Source organism: Sorex fumeus, unplaced genomic scaffold, assembly GCF_029834395.1.
Source record: "Sorex fumeus unplaced genomic scaffold, SorFum_2.1 ptg000079l, whole genome shotgun sequence".
Taxonomy (NCBI): Eukaryota; Metazoa; Chordata; class Mammalia; order Eulipotyphla; family Soricidae; genus Sorex; species Sorex fumeus.
In genome coordinates, this window is record NW_026606136.1 from 4783280 (window position 1) to 4806798 (window position 23519).

General features: G+C 49.4%; 1 pseudogene; it reads left to right on the plus strand.

Moving 5' to 3' along the window:
- The first annotated feature begins 14567 nt into the window (after positions 1-14567).
- LOC130038802 (uncharacterized) lies at positions 14568-14679 on the plus strand (annotated as a pseudogene).
- Positions 14680-23519: the final 8840 nt, after the last annotated feature.

Below are 23519 nucleotides of genomic sequence, written 5' to 3' on the forward strand. Positions count from 1 at the left end.
ATTAGTGATGCCAGGGCCAAAGGCCCTGTTAAGAGCCAAGCCCACCAGGCTGCCAGGTTTGAGAGGGCTCAGCTCTGCCCTCGGCAGGTCCCTCAGCACCACGCCCGTCCTTCTCTGACTCTTCCAGGAGCTGCAGGAGATCTTGGACAAGGGGACCTCCCACGATTATGGCCACGGATACCCCCCAGAATCACTTGTTTACACCTGCGAACCCTGCACCCCGGCACGGCCCCCACTGCACTGCCCAAAGCCTCTGGGTCATCCTAAAGCCTTCGCTGTACCTCAGGAACTTCCTGGATACCGGGAACGAGTGAAAAACAAGCATGAAAGCACCGCCCAAGCTGGCAAGGGCCGGCGTTGACAGTGTGGGAGACAGGGAGGCCCAGAGTGCTCATTGGAGGTTGCTCATGTCCTGCCACAAAATCGGCCTTCACAGTCCCCATCATGCCAGGTCACCAATTCCTCCTCTACCCACGAGACCAATGGTGGCCTGAGCCTAGAAACCACAACTGGAAGAGAAAGGACACTGAAAGTAGCTCTGTGACATCATGTCCTCTTCTGCCAGAATCCTTAAAGGGCCATAGTCCAGATACAGAGAGATCCTTTGCCCACCCAGGTGAATCCGTGCTGCAAAGGGGCTGAACTGGATAAAGTAGTAGAGAGGCAGCTGCTGGAGTGGTGGGTCACATTTGGGGCTGGGGGTAAGGAGAATACCCCTGATCCTGTACTGGTCAGTCAAACATTGAACCAATGCTTTCACACACAATCCATCAGGAAATACACATGTGGGTTGATTCAAGATCAAACAGGCAGGTTGATACAAGGCAACTGACGTTGAGTTTCTCAAGGAAGTAATCAAGATGGGGTGAAAGCAGTGACTCTGAGGCCAGCCCCGAAGATGCAGAGAGGAACTGGCCTAGAAGCAGCCTAGAGAGCTGGACAGACACTGGAAAGGGGAAAAGGCTGGTAAGAACATCAGAGAGCACTGTCTGGCCAACATGCTACCTCTTGAAAACATCCAACAAGTGGAATCTTGCCTACAAGGAAAACCACAGGAGACAGTTTCAGAAACACAATTTCAAATCCAAAGTACGGGACAAGACAGATAGTACAGTGGGTTGGGCACTTGCCTTGCATGTGGTTAATCTGGGTTCAATCCTCAGAATTCCAAATGGTCCTCTCAGCACCATCAAAGTGAAAATCCAGGAGTAAGCCCTGAACCCTGCCAGGTGTGCACCACCAACACACACACACACACACACACGGAATATTCGTGTTATACATAATATATATCATGTACATTACATATATATCAAATTTACTTATAATTATGTACATGTATGTACATATAAAAATCTAGAGTATATTCCGACCCTAAGAATGGAGGATAATGGGAAGCAAACAATTCCGGTCACCTTGGAGCCTTTTTTGGCCTTTCAGCATATCTGAATCCTTTTTATCATTCTGATGACTACTAGACTGATTGGACTTTGCTAATTCCAAATACAATGCTTATGTTTTTTTTTCTCTGATATTATTGAACGTGCCCAACCTTGTGAGTAATCACAGGTAAATGGAACAGCCTGATGGGATGTGGGGAGCCTGGAAATGCTGGTATGTGGGGAGCATGGGGACCTGACCCATATTCCCAACATTTGTCAACATTTGGATTAAGGGGACCCTTCCATCCTTTCAAACGTCTATGAACAGTAAAGTTCATTTAAACAGTTTCCAGTAGGGTCCAAAGAGATAGGACAGTAGGATATCTCTCTTGCGTTACCTTTCACAGGGTCCCAGAGCACCACCAGAGAGTAATCCCTGATTATTTCTGGGTGTGACCCAAAAAGACGGCACGTGCCCAGAACTGCAAACAAAGCAGCAAGTGAATGCGGTTATAGAGCAGGCAAGGCTGTCCAGAGCAGAAAGGAAAAATAAGGGGAAACACATGTCCTGGGACCCAAGTCACTGTAGCTGCCAGGGTGAAAATGGGGCCAGCACACCCGGGACACCAGAATCCCCAAGGAATCCAGAGCACAGAGCCAAGAAGGCCTGGGCACCTCCACTACAGCACAAAAATAAGCATGAAAGAAAACAAAGCAGCAGGATGAAATAACAGAACAGAAGGGTGGGCTGGTGAACCCAATCTTCCCACATGGTCCCCCAAGCACTGCCAGGTCAATGCCGGATTGCAGGGTCAAGAGTAATCCCCAGAATCACTGGGTTAGCTCTCCAAACAAAGCAAAGTACCCAGACGCTAGCCTTCGACCCCTAGCACCCCATATGGTCCCTGAGATCTGTCAGGAGTGATCCTTGAGCACTAACATATGAGTACTCTTTCAGCTGGTTGTGGTTCAAAAGCCAAATACAATAAAACTGAAACAAACATGTCATCATACAGAAAGAGGTGGGCCCTCCAACAAGGAGGCACAATGCAGGATCCTTCGTGAAACAACTCAGAGACATTTGGCCCAAGAAGACTGAGTGTTCCTGCCACTGCAACACCTTATCTTGTCACTCTCCTCCTACCTAGGGATGGTGTGTCCGATGGCATGTCACCATCTCCTGCCACTGGTTTTCCCGAGGATCAGAGACCTGGAGGAGAAGTCAGGGTGGTGAGCACTGGAGAGGAGCACAGCCCCCAGCCCTGACCAGCCACACCCTCGGGCACTGGCTCACAGACCCACCTGGTGGACACTGCCTGATGCTTCTGTCTCCCCAGGAGAAGCAAAATGGGTTGGCATCTGTCTGTCTTTTGCGACACAAGTTCTGGGCTTGACTACAAGGGAGAAAACTCAGTCCTGCCTTGACCTGAGGACTGTTCCCTGGGTCCCACAGAAGGTTCTCACAGGCCCAGCCAAGGGCTGACTCGGAGGACAGATCCCGTGCATCAGCGTCCCCTGCAGGTTGGCAGCAGGACTGCCCCCCACAACCACAGCCCAGAATGTGGCTCTATCATAGGGGCAGCCCCTCTTCTCTAAAAAAAAAAAAACTTTACACACACACACACACACACACACACACACCAAGAAACACACCTTTTACCCCCAGAACTCACCTCTCTAGATAGGGATCTAGACAGGGCTTTGCAACTTGATGTTAAGAAGAAGTTCCTGTTCTGACAGACAGTAAAGCTAGTAGGATGCTTAACTTGCTGACACCAGTCAATCTTCTGCATTCCTAGGGCCCCCACAGCACTCCAGGAAAAATACCTGAGCCAGGAGCCCGAATAAGCCCTCAGGTATCTTCGGGCATGTATAGCCCCCATTCCTCACACCAAATATAGCCCCAAAATGAAACTAAAGTCCCAGTCACCTACGGATCCACTGCTCGGGATGGCCCCGTCCCATCAGGGCAGTCAATGAAAAAGCTGGATGGCAACAGGGTCTCTTGGCATTGGGGAAGCTGAGGCTCTGCCCCTCAAAGTGAATCAGGAGATTTTACAGCAGCAAGACTGGGGCCAAGATCCCAATGTAGGTCAGCTGGGGGTCAAGACGGCCAAGCCCCCCAGCAGGTCCCACACCCCAAAGGCCTGCAGCCCCCATGCTCAGCTCTGTGCCCACCCGCTGCTGCCCCATTGCAGACCTGGAGGCAATGGTGGCTGCAGGAGGCCCCCAGGATCATTCACTCACACCCTGCTCCCCTGTACTCCGGAACAGCCCCACTGCACCTCCTTAAAGATCTGCTGCGCCTCAGGAACTGTCAGGATATCAAGGAACAAGTGAAAAACAGGCGCGAAAGTGCCCCCCAAGTTGGTGGGGACCACGCAGCTCAGTGTGGAGATGGGGAAACGCCAGGCGCTCACGGGAGATCGACCCCATCCTGCCACAAAATCGGCCTTCAGAGTCCCACTTCTTCATAGGGACCCTACTCTGTCCTTTACCCACACCCAGTTTCCAGAAATAAAAGCACCAGGAAGGCCCCATTGTGATGTCACTTCCTGCCCCGCAAGCAGCCTTAAAGAGCCAGACTCCAGATATGCAGAGAACCATCACGTCCACCCAGGTGAATCAGTGGCACAAGGGGGTGGGCTCGCATAAAGGGGTGGAAAGGCAGCTGCTGGAGTGTCCGGTCACACAGTGGAGGGCTAGCGATGGGTAAGGAGAAGTCCCCTGGTCTAGTACTGGGCAAACAATGAGCCAATGCTCTCACACACAGTCCATCAGGAAAAACGCAAAGGGGGTTCATTCAAAGTAAAACAGGCAGATAAGAAGCAGGTGGGGCACGGGACAATGAGTTTCTACAGGAAGTCATCAATCAAGATGAGATGAAAGCAGTGACTCGAAGCCACCCCTGGAGATGCAGAAAGGAAATGGCCTAGGAGCAGCCCAGACAGCTGGAGAGACGCTGGAATAGGAGCAAAGGCTGGTAAGAACATCAGAGAACACTTTCAGTCAAGCGAGCAATGAAAACTCATCTACAAGGAAAACCAAGGAGGCAGTTTCAGAAACGCAATTTCAACCCAGAGCATGAACCAGGAGGGAGACTGCAGAAGCTTGACACTTGCATTGAACCTGGTCATATCTGGAGTCCATCCCTGTATGCCAAATGGTGGCCCAGGCAGTGACAGGAGTAATACCTATCACTGACAGGTATGTCCCTCCCCACAGAAGTATAGTTCAATAAACAAATCCCATGGTATCCAACATTCCTAAGAATGGAGGCATATATTTAGCAGAAGGGCATCAAAGCATAATTTGTAGCCTTACTAGGCCTTTCAGACAATCTAAATCATTATCACCCAACTGACAAATTGATGGTTGGGATTAAACTGCTTCCAAATGCAAGTTTTGTTTTCTCCTAATACTACTTAAGTGAGATGGGTGGGATCCTGGAATGTGACCACCGTTTATTGTTAGTCATCACAACTGAATGTAATTGCATGATGAGATGGCAAAGCAGGGAGCTCCCCCATGTTCCTACCACCTGGAAAATATTTGGCTCAAGAGGGATGCCCCTTTAATAATTTCAAGGCAGCAGCAAATGTCTTTCTGTGCACAGTAAAGTACATTCCAATGGTCTCCAATCCTCCCTATAAAGATCCTTGCCAAGACATCTTCACAAGATGAAGCTTTTTGTGAATCTTTAGTGCAATGTAAAATAAAAATATGAATTCAAGAAGTATAAATGATACAGAAGACAAAGTGCTTGCTTGCACATGGCTTACCTGGATTCCAAGCCCCGAAAGGATATATGTGACCCCCAGACTGGATTCCTGAGCTAAGATCCAACAGCAAGGCCTGAGCCCAGGGGGCGTGGCTTAATAAAACTAACACAGAAAGACCCAAAGAATAAAGGATTGCCAGTTCTTCCACTTTCAAGGTTTCATTGCAGTATTGTGATTGATCTCTGCCATAATTCCCTCAAACCAGGGCTTCCGGGCCAAGCCAGAGTGAGAGTAAACAATGACACAGTGATGAGCTGTGATAGTTCCACAGAGGGCCTGTTTCTGTACCTGTTTTTATTTAGTCACCTTCCTCCTGGCCTCCATCACCAAGATCCATTATTTACAAGTTAACATACATGTGACAGATAAATGCCAGGGCACTGGCATGGCTGCGGTCTAGGGATAATCAGCAAGAAACTTTCCTTATAGAAGTGACATTATAGGAAGCTCATCATATGCTACCATGATTATTTCCTTCTTGGCTGCAGTTTTGTACCACCTCTGACCCCCCTGTCCAAAGGAAACTTGCTTTACTGAGAGGGCATGTTCTTAAATGTACAGATGGTTAATAGGGAATCAACTCATCCAGTATGAATTTTACAATGTTTACTAAGGCTTGAAGGGAACATGAAGCCCTGTCCACATTCATTACATACATAAGATTTTCACTCCACTATGCATTCTCATATGCCTAGTAAGGACTGAGGATTCAATAAAGACTTCCCACGTTCTATGTATGGCTTCTCTCCAGTATGAAATTCCATATGCCTAGTGAGCTGTGAGAGCAGAGGGAAGGCCTTCCCACCTGTCTGACATGGATGAGGTTTCTCTTCACTATGATTTTCCTGTGTGTAGTAAGGTGCCCAGATTGAGAGAAGGCCTTCCCAAATTCCTTACAGATATACAGTCTTTCTCCAGTGTGAATTCTGCAATGAATACAAAGACTTGAGATATCACATGTATGGGGTGTTTTGCAACTGGACCTGAGGAAGCAGAAATTCGTGATGTAGGGGGAAAAAAAAGAAAAGTTTGGACCAGAGACAGTGAAGCAGGCAGGGAAATTGCCTTGCATGCAGCCAATCCAGATCAATCCGCACATCCCATATGGTCACCGAGCACCACCACCAGGAATTCCTAAGTGCAGAGCCAAAAGTAAATCGTGAGCATCTCTGGATGTGGTACACAAGCCAAACCGAAACAATAATACTGAAAAAGTTTCATTTGCAAACGCCACCCTCCAGCAGGGACCGAATCACCATGTGGCCCTGCCAAATCATGACAATCAAAGGACAGATGACAACTGGGTCTGCTACTTCAGGGAGGCTGGGGCCCTGCCCTTTGAAGTGAATCTGAAGGTTCTACACGTGTGATGCCAGGGTCAAAGACTCCGGATCAGGGCAAAGAGAAGTCCCGTGCAGGGAGGGTCAGGACAGCCAGGCCCTGCCCACACTTAGCCCCCCACCTCAGCTCCACGCCCACCCGCTGCTGACCGTGTGTGGAGCTGGAGGTGATAGTGGCCAAAGGGAAGCCCCACAATCACCCACTCACACCGCAACACCTGCACCCTCTAAAATGTCTGGGTTCCCCTAAAGCATTCGCCTGGCCTCATGAACAGGCTGATATCAGAGAGGAGAGAAAATCAAGCACGAAAGGGCCCTTCAAGCTGGAGCAGCCCCCGGCACTCACAGTGCAGAGAAGTGGAAGCACCAGGTGTTGGCGGACCACTACTCGCATCCTGAAAAAAAATTGGCCTTCGTAGTCCACCCTCCACGTAGGGCCGCCATTTCCTCCTCTGCCCTCGAGGCCAATGGTGGCCTGAGCCAGGCAACCACAACTGAAATAGAAAGGATATCTGAAGGTCGCTGGCCCGTGACGACACCTCTACTTCTGCCGAAGCCAGGGCCTTAAAGGACCATGAACCAGAGGCAGAGAGCCTTTTGGCTCACCCAAGTGAATCTGTGCTGCAAGGGATGGACTGGATAAAGGTGTGAGAGGCAGCTGCTGGAGTGCTGGGTCACACAGTGGGGGGCTGGGGATAAGAAGACCCCTGATCCTGTTCTGGTCAGCCAAACAATGACCCAATGCTCTCACACACAGTTCAACAAGGAAAAATGCAGCTGGGTTGATTCCAGGTAAAGCAGGAAGGTTGGTAAAAGTCACCAGAGGTTGAGTTTCTTGGGGAAGGAATCAATTTGGGGTGAAACCAGTGACTGCAAAGCCAGCCCTGGAGATGCAGAGAGGAATTGGCCTAACAGCAGCCCAGAGAGCTGGACAAACACTGGAACAGAAGTAGAGGCTAGTAAGAACATCAGAGAGCACTGTCCGGTCAACACACTACCCCTTGAAAACACCAAACCAGTGGACTCTTGCCTACAAGGAAAACTGCAGGAGACATTTTCAGAAGCACAATTTCAAATTCAGAATTGGGTGCAAGAGTACAGTGGCTTAGGTGCTTGCCTTAAATGTGGTCAACCTGGGTTCAACCCTCAGAATTCCAAATGGTCCCCTGACCACCATCAAAATATAAAGCCAGGAGTAGGCCCTGAGCACTGGCCAAGGTGTGCACCAGAAACATCATCATATATTCCAATCCTAAGACTGGGGGTTAATGGGCAGCAAACCATATTGGTCACCTTGGAGCTTTTTTTGGCCTTTAAGCAGATCTGAATCTTTTTTTTTATTCTGGTGACTACTAGATTGATGGGACTTTGCTAATTCCAATTAAAACACCTACTTTTTTTCTGAAATATTACTGCAACTGATGGGGGGATCCAGGAATGTGACCCACCTTGTGAGTAATCACAGGTAAATGGAACGACCTGATTGGTTGTGGGGAGCTGACCCATATTCCCAGAAATTGTCAGACATTTGATTCAAGGGGCCCTTTCCATCCTTTCAAATGTCTTTCTACACACAGTAAAGTTCATTTAAACTGTTTACTATATGTAACAAAGAGCAGGTACAGCAGATAGGACATTTGTCTTGTACCATGTTTAACAGGGTCCCCAGAGTACCACTAGGAGTAATCCCTGAGTATATCTGGTGTTACCCAAAAGATGGGAAAAACAAAGTTTAAAATATTAAAAAAAACAATGTGTCTTCATTGCCCTATATTAAAGAACCTTGCAAGTACCATTTTCCTAAGATGACACTTTCAAAAATATCTATCCTTCATACTTACACAACGCTAATCAGTACCTGAATACAAGGGAAGCAGAGATGACACAGGGGAAGGAGCTGGCCACAGATGGCAGACTTGGATTCCAACCACAGTACCCCATAATGATCCTGAGTCCCCCAGGTATGGATACCTGAGCTGAGAGCCAGAAGTAGGGCTCAGCTGGGTGTAGATCCAAAGAACATGAATCAAGAGAACCTGAAGGACGAAGATGTGGCTGTTTCTCTGTCATAATCACCCAAAACCCAGGGCCTCAAAGCCAAGCCACAGGGGCTGGAGAGATAGTCCAGAGGGGAGGGCATTTTCCTTGCACGGGACCAACCTGGGTTCAATCCCCACCATCCCATATGGTCCGCAAGCACCATCAGGAGTAATTCCTGACTGTAGAAGCAGGAGTAATGACTGAGTACTGCTGGGTGTGAACCAAAAAGAAAAAATAAGTCAAGACAGAATCAGAGCAAAGAATGAGACAGTGGTGAGCTGTGTGTTTACAAAAACCCGGCAGCATTCTATCTCTCTTGCCGCCCATGTTTGGTGGTCTCAGGCTGCTTCCCCCACCCCAGGGAGGCCGCCGATGATAGGTAGAAGAAGGAAGGAACGAGGGTCTTTCCACATATCTTACAAATATAAGGCTTCTCTCCAATGTGAATTCTCATATGACAAGTAAGGCCTGAGGAATAAAAAAAGGCCTTCCACAATTCCTTACATATATAAGGCCTCTCTTCAGTATGAGTTTGCATATGCCCAGTGAGGGTTAAGGATAGAGTGAATGCCTTTCCACATGCCTTATATTTATGAGTTTTCTCTCCACTGTGAATTTTCCTGTGTCTAGAAAGGTGTGAGGAGTAAGCAAAGGCCGTCCCACATTGCTCACACACATATGGATTCTCTCCAGTATGAATTCTCCAATGTTCTAAGAGCCATGTGGATTGAGTGAAGGCCTTTGCACAGTTCTCACATATATGTGGTATCCCTTCTGTGTGGATCTTCACATCATCACATTGGAGTGATGCTGGACTCAAACCATGCCCTTGAATCTCATGGAATGGCAGATGAGGAAGAATAATGTCAAAGCCAAGAAAGTAAAGTGCAGATTATTCCATGACAAACAAACCAATGGGAGCAAAGGGCAGTGTTAATGCAGTCCAGATGCCAGGACCCATGAACCCAAGGATATTGGGGTCAGCAGCACGTTTCACACATGCTCAGGGCACCCACACACTGCCCAGGGCCTGAGCTAGGGTGGGTTCTCAGACATTCACCTGCACGCATGCCTTTCCTCCCCTGCCTCAGGGCTCCTCCTTCCAGCCAGGAGATCACTGAAGGCTTCACCCCAGAATGCCCTGAACCTCACAGAGTTGGAGCATGGATTAGTGACAAGTAAAATGTGATAATTAACTCCATTGTATCCCTATAAAAATGGAGTAAAATACTGGAAAAGCATGAACAGAATCTGCATTTCTGAAATGCTACAGATTTGTGGTTACTAAAGAGCTAAGATCCAGGTCTTAATTTAAGAGTAAAATATGGGCCCCAGAAAACACCACAAATAGTAAATCCCTGGCCTTTCAAAGGGCCAACAGGGGTTTGATCGCATCACAATACAGTTTTTTTTCTGGTTTGGGGTCCTCACCTGGGTACAGTCAAGGCTTCTTCCTGACTGTGTATTCAGAAATCACATTTGGTGGTGCTTGAGGACCACATGGGATTGTGCGGATAGGACTCATGTCCACAATTGCAAGACAAGCACCGTACCCGCTGTTCTGTCTCTATTAGGCGTGGCACCACATGGAATGCCTTCAGCCCATTTGAAGTGATCCCCAAATACAGTAAACCCCAAAACTTAACAAATCCAAGGATGTCCAAAGACAACCAAAGCTCCCAATTGCATTTAAAAGTAAATAAAAAATGATCCAGACAGACAGACAGCACAGCAGGTGGGGTACTGGCCTTGCTCATGGTCAATAAAGGTCCGATATGGACATTCAATAGGGTCTCTCAAGCCAATAGGGTAGTCCAGAGGCAAACCCTGAGTCCTGATGAACCTAGAACCACTGGAAGTGACCACGAGCACTGAAATAGCGCAGCATCTGATGGGGTGAGGGCCTAAGAAATAAATGAACTGTATTGGGAGTGATATTACAGCAGGTATGACACAGACACTGCACACAAGTATGGGTTTGATCCCCAGCAGCACACATGGTCCTGGACCACGACCAGGATGAATAACTGAATACACAGCCAGGACTAATTCCTAAGTATTTGTAAGTATAACCCCAAAACCAAATCATGATCATGATCACAATCATGACCATCCTGTTGTTCGTCGATTGCCTCAAGCAGGCCCCAGTAACGTCTCCTTCATACTAGCCCTGAGACTTTTTAAAAAGTGCTATATTAAAGGCTCTTTCAGGGTTAGGAGAATGAGACCCATCATTGTTACTGGTATTTGGCATATTGGGTACACCACGAGGAGTTTGCCAGACTCTGCTGTGTGGGCAGGTTATATTCGGTAGCCTGCCAGTTTGTCCAAAGTAAGAATGAGATAATAAGATGTCGCGCAGCCGCAAATGCAGCCACAACGCTTCCAGGAGCTAGGTTTTATAGTCTCTGGGTCTTGACCGTTGATGGGATTACACGGCACCAGGGGGCAAGTTGGTGGGTGTGACTCCTGCCTACTGGAATATGGGTGGAGGATGCTCATTCCCGATCCCAGCAGGCTTGGAGATCTCAGCCCCGGGACCCACATGCCTCTCCACACACATGAAGGTGTACCGGCAGAGGAACAAAGGCATGCGGGTCCCGGGGCTGAGATCTCCAAGGCTACTCAGATCGGGGCTGAGCATCCTCCACCCAGCTCTTCCATATTCCAGTAGGCAGGGGTCACACCCACCAACTGGCCCCCTGGCGCTGTGTAATCCCATCAACGGCCAAGACCCAGAGACTATAAAACCCAGCTCCCGGAAGAGAACAGTGCAGAGTCTCCTGCCCCCGCACCTGGCTGTCCTCGCTGGGGCCCCTTGGAGGGGAGTGGGTTGAGTTTGTCTCCCCGTCCCGACCAGGGCTCCAGCAGCCAAAGACGTCCAGAACCAGCCACAACCATGCTGAGACCACTCTCCACACGCATGAAGGTACCGGCAGAGGAACAAAACCAAATCAAAACAAAACAAAATAACTGAAGTTTTGGGCCTGGTACAACATTACCAGGAGTAAGGCAGCAACTTTTTAAGCTGCTGAACGTGTTCAATCCTCAGCACCTCACGGTCCCTTAGCACCCTCAAGAGTGATCCTTCAGCACAGAGACAAGAAGATTCAGGTTGTGCCCCAAATAAAATTAAAATCAAAATAAATACATAGAAGTTATGTGTAGTACAAGAAGTAATCAGAGAAGAGAACTCAGCAATGGCAGGAAGCAGGAACTACTTAGAGAGACCTGAGCGATGGTATAGCGTGTGGGGAGCATGCCATGCATGGGGCCATCCTGGGCCGATCCTCAACACTCCAGACTCACAGAGAGTGACTTCTATAGACAGAGCTTAGAGTAAGCCCCAATCATCGCCAGGTGAGTACCAATAAGAAAACCAGGGAAGGAACTACAGGCAGCTTCTGCATGGTTGTCCTGGCCCATCACAGTCATAGCTACTATTGGACACAGAGTCATGGCCTGGCACAGGGATCCCACGCGGGTCTATCCAGACACGGTTGGCCCCATACTGCTCTAATGGCCTCTAGGTGCTGGTAAGTCTCCAGCAACACGTCCCTATAGAGCTTTCTCTGAGCGGCATCCAGGCATGTCCACTCCTCTGGGGTGAAGCTCAGGGCCACATAGGGGAAGGTCACCGTGGCAGAGCTGGCATACAAAGGGGGTCATGAGTCAGGGTCTATCCCCACCCTGTTCCCTGGGCTGTGAGGCCAGGACCCCAGGGCCCTAGAGGGGCTCAGGGTCTGTCACCTCGGGAGGAACTAGCCTCCATATGCACTCCTGGCAGATAGGTCTCAACATCTCTCTAAGACAGCTGCATCTACTAAAATGTGAGGATGCTCAACTAGAAGGTTCCTGAAGGTGGCAGTCTTGCTCCTGACCCCAGGGAATTCCAGTCATTGCTCCTATGATCAGTGCAGAGAGTAATATCTGGGCACAGAAACAGCGGGACCCAAATGAGTGGCCCTGCTTTCAGCTAAAAACACCAAACATACACCGCATGCACCCCACAGCCCATGCTCTACGGAGAAGGGGACACTCAATGTCCAGCCATTAACTGAAAGCTCAGTATCATGGTCGTGGTTCATTATTCCATGACAAACAATTCATGGGAGCAAAGGGCAGTGTTAACGGAGCACAGATGCCTGGACCCATGAACCCAAGAATATTGGCACCCCAGATGCCTCTCAAAGTGTCTTAAGCCCAACAACTCTGCTTGCCCCAGAGATCCTTTGCTCTATTTCCCTGGGAATGCCGCATGCCCAGAACTGCAAACAAAGCAGCGAGTGAAAGTGGGCCAGTGTGACAGAGCAGATGAGGCTCTCCAGAGTGGGAAGAAAAAAATAGGACAAACACATGGTCTGGGTCCCGAGTTATTGTAGCTCCAAGGCCATAAACAGGGCCAGCACACCCAGGGACCTAGGATGCAATAGGGTGGGAATCCGGAACACAGAGCCAAGAGGGAGCATTGAGCATCTCCCCTATGGCACAAATATAAATACGAAAAGAAACAAAGCAGCATGATTGTGTAACAGGACAGTGGGTTGGGAACAGTGAGTAGGGCTGTTGATCCCTGCCATCCCACACGGTCCCCTAAGCACCGCCAGGTCCAAAGCCAGACTGCAGAGCCAAAAGTATAATCCCCAGAATCACTGTGTGTGGCTCCGAAAACAAAACAAAATACCCAGACACCAGCCTTTGATGCCCAGCACCCCATATGGGCCCTGAGACATGTCAGGAGTCATCCTTGAGCACCAGTAATCTTTGATCTGGGTGTGGTCCAAAAGCCAACACAACAAAACTGACACAAACGTGGCCTCAAACAGTGGGGAGCTGGGTGCTCTGACAAGGAGGAAAATTGCAGGATCCTTCCTGAAACAACTCAGAGACAGAAAGACCTGGAAGCCTGATACTCCTGTCATTGCACCGCCTCATCTTGTCACTCTCCATCTACCTGGGGTTGGTGTGTCTGATGGCATCTCACCATCTTCTCCTGCCTCTGTTTTTCCCGAGGATCAGAAACCTGGAGGAGAAGTCAGAGTTGTGAGCACTGGAGAGGAGCAACACCCTCCAGTTCTGACCAGCACTTGGTCACTGGCTCATAGATCCACCTGTGGGAAACTGCCTGATGTTTCTGTTTCCCCAGAAGAAGCAAAATGGGTTGGCATCCGTGCTACCTTTCACGACACAAGTTCTGGGCTTGTCTACAAGAGAGAAAAGTCAGCCCTGCTTGGCCTGGTAACTCCTCCCTGGGTCCCACAGAAGGTTTTTACAGGCCCAGCCAGGGAAGGACTCTGAGGTCAGAAAATTCCGTACATCAGCGCCCCCCGCAGGCCAGCGCAGGGCTGTGCCCGTGATAGAGCCACATTCTGGGCAATGGTTTCCTGGGGCAGCCCCTCTCCAAAAAAAAAAAAAAAAGACCAAAAAACAGAAAACAAGAGCTGAAGCAGTAGAACAGAGGGTAGGGCATTTAGATTGAAAGTGGCCAACCTGGGTTTGAGTCCCAGCATCCCATATGGTCCCCTGAGCACCACAGAAGTAATTCTTCAGTGCAAAACCAGGAGTAATCCCTTGCATCACAGGGTGTGACTCAAAAGGCAAATAAATTAAATTAAATTAAATTAAATTAAGGGAAGAAAACAACTTTCTACACACACAGACATACACTTTTACCCTCAATATACACAAACACACACACAAGCGTGCACACACACACACACACACCCCTTCTACCCCCAGTACTCACCTCAATACCCAGGGGTCTGGGCCGAGCTTTGAAACTTGATGCAGATATCCCTATTCCAACATAGAGTGAGCCTGTTAGGATGCTTGCCTTGCAGACACCAGTCAATCCTCGGCCTCCCTACGGCCCCCAGAGCACTGCCAGGAATAATACCTGAGGCCAGAGCCAGAGCAAGCCCTCGGGGTATCTCGGAGCATGCAGAGTCCCCCATTCCCCACACCAAAAATAGCTCCAAAGGAAACTATCATTGGCAAACGCGAGCCACCTGCAGATCCACCACCCCGGCCTGACCCACGAGGGCAGCCAATGAAAAAGCCGGATGCCAAGAGGGTCTCTTGCCATTAGGGGGCTGCGGCTCTGCCCCTCAAAGTGAATCTGGAGATTCTACAGCAGGGAAACTGGGGAAAGGTCCCAACATGGGTAAGCTGGGAGGGTCCAGATGGCCAGGCCCCAACCTCTGCAGTTCACGCAGCCCGCAGCCCCCAAGCTCAGCCCCACACCCACCCGCGGCTGCCCCAATGTGGGACTGAAGGCGACCATGGGGAAGCGCCCCCCAGCGTCACACACTCACACCCGCAAACCCGGCATCCCACCACAGCACCCTATGCACCTCTCAAAGCTTCATGCCGCCAAAAGACTCCATCGTACCCCAGGAACCACCTGGATATGGGGGAACACAAGAAACACAAGCCCCCCCCAGCTGCTGTGGCCCCACGGCTCACAGCGTGGAGACAGGGAGGGCGCGGCGGTCATGGGAGGCTCCTCCATCCTGCAACAAGACAAAAGCCGCCTTCACCGTCCCCCCTCCTCTCCGGGGCCCTACCTGGTCCTTTACCCTTATGAACAGTGATTCTGACCTGTTTCCAGGAAGTCTCCCTGTGATGTCATTTCCTTCCTGCAAGCAGCCTTAAAGTGCCAGACCCCAAATGTGTAGAAGCAGCTGCTGGAGTAGCTGCTCAGCATGGAAGCTCAGGTAAGAAGTCCCCTGATGCTGTACTGGTCAGTCAAATGCTGAACCAACGCTCTCACACACAAGGCCATCAGGAAAACTGCAAGAGGGTTGATGCAGGTAAAACAGGCAGGTAGGGACTGGGTGGGGCACAGGACAGTGAGTTTCTTGGGGAAGCAACAAATCAAGATGGGGTGAAAGCAGTGGCTCCAAAGCAGCCCTGGAGAGGACCTGGAATAACCCAGCCAGAGAGCAGCCACCTGAGAGCTGGACAGAAACTGGAACAGGAGGAAAGGCTGCTGAGGACATCTGAGAGCACTTTACCTGTTAATGCTCTACCCCTGATAACATACGAGTGACTGAAACTCAGAAATATAATTTCAAACCCCTGGTTTCAGAGGGTGCTCGTGCCCCCCACCCCATCCAAGATGGTGCCCTACATGCTCATCCCCCTGGAGACCCATCAGGTGGACGTGGAGGTGAAGGTCATGAGCATCGAAGCTTGGGACCACGTGAGGACGACCCTCCTGATCCTGGTAATGGAACTGAGCAGAGGTGGTGAGGAGCAAAGGGACCCTCCCCAGGCTTCAGAAATATAATTTCAAACCCGAGTATGGACCAGGAGGGACCAGTATTCTGGGTTAGCATTTGCACTAAACTTGGTCAACTTGAGTTCCATCCCTGGCATCCCAAATGGTTGTATTAGCAACACAAGGAGTAACCCCTAGGAAGTGTCAGATGTGAGCCCAAAATCAAAAATATTATTTAAAGGAATAGAGGCATATACTGAACTCATGGTTAGCAAACTTTCTAATCATTTTATAGCCTTTTTGACAACCTAAATGATTTTTAGCAACCTAGTGACCACTAGATTATTGGGATTTTTACTGCTTCCAAAAGCAGAAAGTTTCAGGCTTTTTTCCCTCTAATGTAAGTGAAGTGAAAGTGGGTTGGATACGGGAATGTGACCACCCTTCGTTGTTAGTAATCACAACTGAATGGAATTGCCTACTGACATGGGGAGAACTTGAGGTCTCTCCCATAGTCCCAACACTTGTAAGAGTTGATTCATAGGGCCTCTTTCATCCTTCCAAAAAACTGACACAGATGGAGGGAGAACAAGGGGCATAAATCCCATGGATTATTTACACTCCTGACAGAAGAGGAAGAATAATGACAGAGTCAAGAAAGCAAATCAGAGGGTCATTCCATGATGGACAGTCCAAGGGAGCGAAAGGCAGAGAGAACAAGGCACAGAAGCCTGAATCCAGGCACTCAAGCCCCCCGGGGTCAGCAGCACTTTTCAAACACACTCAGGGCACCCACACACTACCCAGGGTTTAAGCCAGTGAGGGTCCCCCGACACTCACCTGCACAAAAGCCTCTCCTCGCCGACCTCAAGGCTCCTCCTTCCAACCAGGAGTTCACTGCAGGCTTCAGCCTGGAATGCCCTACTCCCAGAGGCAGAGACATGGATTAGTGACAAGGAAAAGGTGACATGAGATCCCCGTGTGTCCCTGATATAACGGGTCAAATTATTGAAAGGATATGAACAGAATATCTATGCACAGGCTATGTAACTGAACTGGCAAGTAAGCCCAGAGCAAGGATAAAAAAGGGAAACACATGACTTGGTTTGAGTCACGGTAGCTGCCAGGGTGCATACAGGGCTACCACACCTCGGAGTTCCTGATGCCTGTCAGGGGTGAATATGCAGCATAGAGCCAAGACGACATCCTAGGCACTCCACTATGGCACAAAATATGAAAGAAAACAAAGCAGCAGGCTGGAGTAACAGGACAACGGGTGCAGGGACAGTGGGTAGGGATGGCGATCCCAAACGTCCCATATGGCTCCCAAGCACTGCCATGTGCAATGTATGAGCGTAGGTCCAGGACTAACCCCTGAGAATCACTGGGTGTGGCCCCTCCCTTTCAGTACCCTCCAAAACAGAATGAGGCAACATCAGCCTTGGACCACTGGCAGCCCACTGAGTTCCCCAGGCCTGATAAGAGTGATCCTTGAGTCCAAAACCGGGAGTAACCCTTGAGCACCACTAGTGTGGCCCAAACCCAACTCAACAAAACGTGGGCTCCAACAGCATAGACCCGGGCATGCAAGCCAGGAGCCACATCCCACGTCTCCTTCTTGAGACTGTTGGCCCGGGAAGCCTGTGCATTCCTGTCACTGTACTGTGTCATCTCATCATCAGGAGTCAGCCCTGATCTCATTGGGTGTGGCCCCCAAACAAAAACAAGCCCAGCATTGTTGGGATGTGAGGCGAGTCCATCCAGCCCTGCAATGTCCAGCCAGGGAGGTGGACAGTCCTCGACTGGGCACTGTGGGCCAAAAAATAGGGTGCTGGAGCCCAGGCATGCTGGGCTGGGTGGGCCCAGTGGTGCCAGGGATGGAACTCAGGGCCTCAGATCTGTGCCCCGCTTCAGTTATTACTAAAAAATAACACTGAGTGGACCCAAGGCAGTGTGTGCGATTTTCACGGTGCTGGTCTCATGGACACAGAGATGCATCTCATCCAACAAAAGAGGCAGCAGTAGCACTGTTGGGGAGAGGAATCCTCCCCACAGGCACACACAGAGGACAAAGGCTCCAAAGCCAGCCTGGCACCAGTCACCAGGAGGGTGTCCTGGGAGCAAGTGTCTGGGTGAGTCCCCCTCACTCCCATCCAGGCACCTGTTGCTTGACCCAAGGCTCACCTCCACATCCACCTTCAGGGGAACGAGCATATAGGGCACTGTTTTGGATGGGTTGGGGGGGTACAAACACCCTCTGAAGGCAGGGGATTCTGGCTTAAATGCTCTGCTCAGAGCCTCTTTGTGGGGGAAATACACTCGGAACTAGGGACAGGGGTGGAGTTGTGGTTGGGGTGCTTGTCCGTCCTTCGTGCTTCTTGCGGTCCTGAGGATCCCCAGAGCAAAGATCCTTCTTCGTGCTGTGTTACCTCAGGGAAGAAGCTGCACGAATCTGGGACTTCTTTCTCTCCTCTCTACATGTGTCACTGCAGGAACTGGGAGACCACACCGAAATGAGGGTGCATGCTTGGCATGCAGAGATTCAATCCCCAGCACCAGAGACTCTACCCTACAGGAATGTCTGGGTGCACTATAGCCCTTTCAGGGGTCAACCATGGAGGTCTCTGGTCATCTCTGCGGTGGCCCAGGTGACTTCCAGGACCTCATCCTCGAGACCTTGCATTGAACCGCTGCCCAATTGTCCAATACCAGTGGAGACCCCCCTAAATTTCTTGAGCACTGATATTGCCCCCCCCCAAGAAAGCATCATCTTTGTCACCTCTCCTCCACTTGGGTGCTTGTGAGGGAGGCAAAAGTGAAAACGTCATAGACAAAATGGCTATGCAAAACAGGTCAGTGGTTTCCAGCCTCTTAGTTCTCTCCCACTTTATTGTTTTTTTGAATTAAATTATTTTGCTTTTTGGGTCACACCCGGCAATGCACAAGGGTTATTCCTGGCTCTGCACTCAGGAATTACTCCTGGTGGTGCTCAAGTAAACATGTGGGATGCTGGGAATCGAACCCAAGTTGGCTGCCTGCAAGGCAAATGCCCTACCTGCTGTACTATTGCTCCAGCCCCACTTTATTAATTTTTAAAATTATTGCTTTTGGAGCCACACCAGGTGGTGCGCAGGGGTGACTCCTTGCTTGGCAATCAGGAATTACTCCTGGTGGTGCCTGGGGGACCCTCTGAGATGCCAGGAAGATCGAACCTGGGTCAGCCGCGTGCAAGGCCAGATACCTACATGCTGTACTATTACTAATCTGGCCTGCTAATTTTACTATTTTAATTTTAAGGGTTCTTTTTTGGGGGGGACAAACCTGGCCGTATTTCAGGGACCATATGCTCTGCTGGAGATCAAACCCTGTCAGCTGCCATGCAAGGCAAGTGCCTTACCTGTGTACTATCTCTCCAGCCCCACCTCCTGCCATTAGAAGGTGCACTGAGCAATATCTCAGAGCAAGGAGGATCCCAGGGAGGCTTTACTCGCCACACAGCCTGGTCTCTGAAATTGTACAGTACGGCATGCACCTGGACCTGCTCATTCCTGATCACTGAGTGGGGCAACTTGAGATCCACAAAGAATGACTTTTGAAATGACAGCTCCAGGGGCTCAGAGACACAGAGGCCCAGAGAGGACAGTGCCCACATGCGGTTGAAGGGGCTGGGCAAGGCGCTGCTGGCTCTCCGGCCCCTTTAGTACTGTGGGGGCTTCACCTTGGCCATCCTTGAGGTTATGTCCACCAGCTTCCAGAAGGGGATGGAGTCAGGCACAAAGATCTCAGTGATGTAATGGGAGAAACTGTGGAGGAGGAGGGACCGCTGAGTGCCTGAGACTCTGACAAACTGTCCAGGATGGCCGTGACAAGATATGCGTGGGACCCAACTGGGAACCAGGAGATTCCAAACAGGGGTGTCCACTTAGCAACCTTGACTCTGGCAATGCTCACTGATGCTCGGACCAGGGACCATAGGCTGGGGCCTCATGCAGCCTGATCCTGCCCCGACTGACTTTGGGGCAAGGTAAAATTTCTCCAGAGCCAGCTCTAAGAGAACGAGGGATGAACAGGCAGATCCCCTAAAGGAAATCCTCATCCTCTAGTCTTCGTCACCACCTGCAGAAGGCACCTGGGGTCGGGTCTCGTTTAGCCCCTCACACTAACTGGGTAGCTCCAGGCAGGGCCTCCTTCCAGTCCTTCCAATTACAGTCCTGGAGCAGAGTCAGCGCTCAGTCTCTCCCATTATACCCTCTTGGGGCAGGATCTGCTTTCAGCCTCTCGCCCCCAGACAGGACTTTCTTAGTCCCTCCTATCAGACCTTCCTCCTGGGGGCGTTTCGTCCTACCAGATACTTCTAGGGGCGGAGTCAGCTCTCCGTTCCTCCTATCATAACGTCCTGGGGGCGGGGCCTACTCTCAGTTTCTCCAATCAGGGCCTTCCCAGCCCCTCCTATTAGATCCTTCTGGAGGCGGAGTTTTCTCTCAGATCCTATCAGATTTTTTAGAGAAAATCAATTTGTTTTGCAGTTGCCTGACGTCCTCTCCCAGGCCAATAGCCTCCTCTTCTCTTTGTCCTCTTCCCCTTGCCCAGGTTGTTTCTGCGGTGTCCTGAGCTTTTTTCTAGTTGTGCTTATAAATGTACCATAGAATCCAATAAAGCACCTTCTAAGAGAATGCGTCATTGTAGCACATGTGGACTTTGGTTTTCATGGTCCTCAAAGACATAAAAATTAAAAGTAGACTTGCACATACCTTAAGTCTGGTTTGTGAGTTTCATTTCCTTTTCTGAAATGAAATCACTTTACATTAGGACGTCTGTTTTCAATCGTGCTATTGTTCATAGTATCAGTATACACTTGGCATTATTTTGTCCTTCAATATTGAATCAGTTCCCCAGAGAAGTCAATGAAGGCAATGGGCCTGGGCTGTTCCTTGTGGGAAGGTTTCACTAACAATGTCTTAATTGCACCTGGAAGATGATCAAGGGACCGTGTCCAGCCAAGCAGTCCCCTAGGCACAGCAACTGCCTTATCTGTCCCCAACCCTGCAGTGGCTCCCTTCCCTCCACCCTTCGCTTCTACAGGCCTCTTCTGAGGGCACAGCTGTGGTGTCCCTGAGACAGAGACGAGGCAGGTGCTGCCAGTGCCCAGAGGAGGCCTCAGTTGTGTGGGGTTAAGCACTCCTCAGGTGCTCCTCCAGCTCTGATTTCTGGCATTACTCCTGGTGGTGCTGAGAGGTTTGTGTGTGGCCAGACATCAAAGTTGGCCTCCTGCATGAAAGAGTCTACACGGCACTTGTCCCGGGCCCCTCCCTGCTCCTGCCATGCTTTAATGCCCTGTGGCTGTGAGAACTCCTGTCTGATCCACACTCAGCGACAGAAATAGACTTTCCATGGGAGAGTTTCCATGGTCCCCTGAGCACCGCCAGGAGTAATTCCTGAGTGCAGAGCCAGGAGTAACCCTTGTGCATCGTCGGGTGTGACCCAAAAAGCAAAAAACAAAAAAGTTGGCTCACAAAATCATAAAATCCAAATTAGCCACTTTACTTGACTGGAGAGGTGTTGTGTTCAGTTGCGCTCTTTCATTTCAGTCAGTAAGTGCCTGGCCCTCATGAAGCTCATATAACCTTGCAATGCCACTTCTCAGAATATATCCTGAGGATGCAAAAAAATCACAGTAGAAATGGCATCTCTACCTATATGTTCATTGCAATAGTGTTCACCATAGCCAAAATCTGGAAACAACCCAAGAGCCCTAGAACAGACGACTGGTCAAAGAAACTTTGGTACATCTATAAAATGGAATACTATGCAGCTGTCAGGAGAGATGAAATCATGAAATTTGCTTATAAATAGACATGGAGAGTATCATGCTAAGTAAAATGTGTCAGAAAGAGAGGGACAGACACAGAAGGACTGCACTCATTTGTGGAGTATAACATAACATGAGCCTGACTCCTAAGGATACACAGGACAGGTAGATTGTTCCATAGATGGAAGCCTGCCTCATGAGCAAAGGGGAGAAGGCAGCTAAAATAGAGAAAGGATCACTAAGAAAATGATGGTTTGAGGAACTGGTCGGGGTGGGAGATGTGTGCTGAAAGTAGATAAAGGACCAAACATGATAACATCTCAGTGTCTGTATTGCAAACCATAACACCCAAAAGTAGAGCAAGATTATGGGGAATATTGTCTGCCCTGTAGGCAGGGGATGGGTGGGAAACAGCAGGTATACCAGGGATATTGGTGGTGAGAAATGTGCACTGGTGGCGGGACAGGTGTTTGAACATTGTGTGATTGTATCCCAAACACGAAAGCTTGTAACAGTCTCACAGTGATTCAATAAAAATTTTTTTAAAAAAAGGCTGGGAGAGAGAGAGCATTATGAATCTCAAATGCATTACTGAGTAAAAAAAGCACCAATATCAAAACAACTTTTTCCTAGCTTTCTAAACTGGAGTTAATGTTGCTTGAAAAGTAAAGAATCTTCCGTATGGAGTGAAGGGAGGGCAAATACCACAGATTTACAAAGGCCCACCTCTCTCCAAACTTTTTTTTTTGCTTTTTGGGTCAACACCCAGTGGCGCACAAGGCTTTCTACTGGCTCTGTGCTCAGGAATTGTTCCTGGCGGTGCTCAGGGGACCATATGGGATGTTGGAAATCGAACCTGGGTACGCCGCATGCAAGGCAAATGCCCTACCAGCTGTGTTATTGCTCCATTCCCTCTCCTAACTCTTTTTTTTTGTTTTTTGTTTGGGGGGGATCATGCCCAGCGATGCTCAGGGGTTACTCCTGGCTTTGCACTCAGGAATCACTCCTGGCAGTGCTCCTATGGTCATATGGGATGCTGGAAATCGAACCTGGGTCAGTCCCATGCAAGACAAATGCCCTATCTGCTGTACTATTGCTCCAGCCCCCATTCTCCCAACTCTTGATGCTGTTTTTTTTTTTGGGCGGCGGGGGGGAGTCACACCCGGCGATGCACAGGCTGGCTGCGCACTCAAGAATTACTCCTGGTGCTGCTCAGGGGACCATATGGGATGCTGGAAACCAAACCCAGGTTGGCCACATGGAAGGCAAACACCCTACCCGCTGTGCTATTGCTCCAGCCCCTTGATGCTGGGTTTTGATCTGCAAGTCCGAGTTTCTTTAGGAGAATCTATTTGTTGAGAATCAGTAGCAGGAACCTGTAAGCCATATGCACGTTTAGATATAGACTTGCACCCTAACTGGAATTGAGCTTTTCCTCCTCAGAGAGATGGCATGTCCTAAAATGTGTATGCAGTAGGGGTGAAAGTTTAAACACCAGAATCAGTTTCTATAGAAATTGTTTACTTTTGATATTTGATGGCGTATAAAGATTTATTAAAATTGACGTTAAATTTTATCAAGTTCATTTTGTTACCCTGAGAATCCATCCAGGTGCCTTTCAAATGATTCACACCAGGATTGCTCTGAAAATTTTCCTTTATATTTCTCCACACTAACAGAAGATCTGCCTTGGCTTGGATACTATAATCATTGCTCCTTATTTTGTAGCCAGCTTTATAAATGCGTTTTAAAACATGTGAACACACATGATCGCCATAAAAGTATAGTCCCAAACCCAAATAAAATTATTTTATTTGGTATTGGGGTGACACCTTGACTGAGCCCAGGTATTGTTACTGGCTCTGCAACCAGGGGTCATTTCAGGCAGTGCTTGGGGACCGTCTGTGATTTTGTGGATCAAACAAGGATTGACCACAAGCAAAG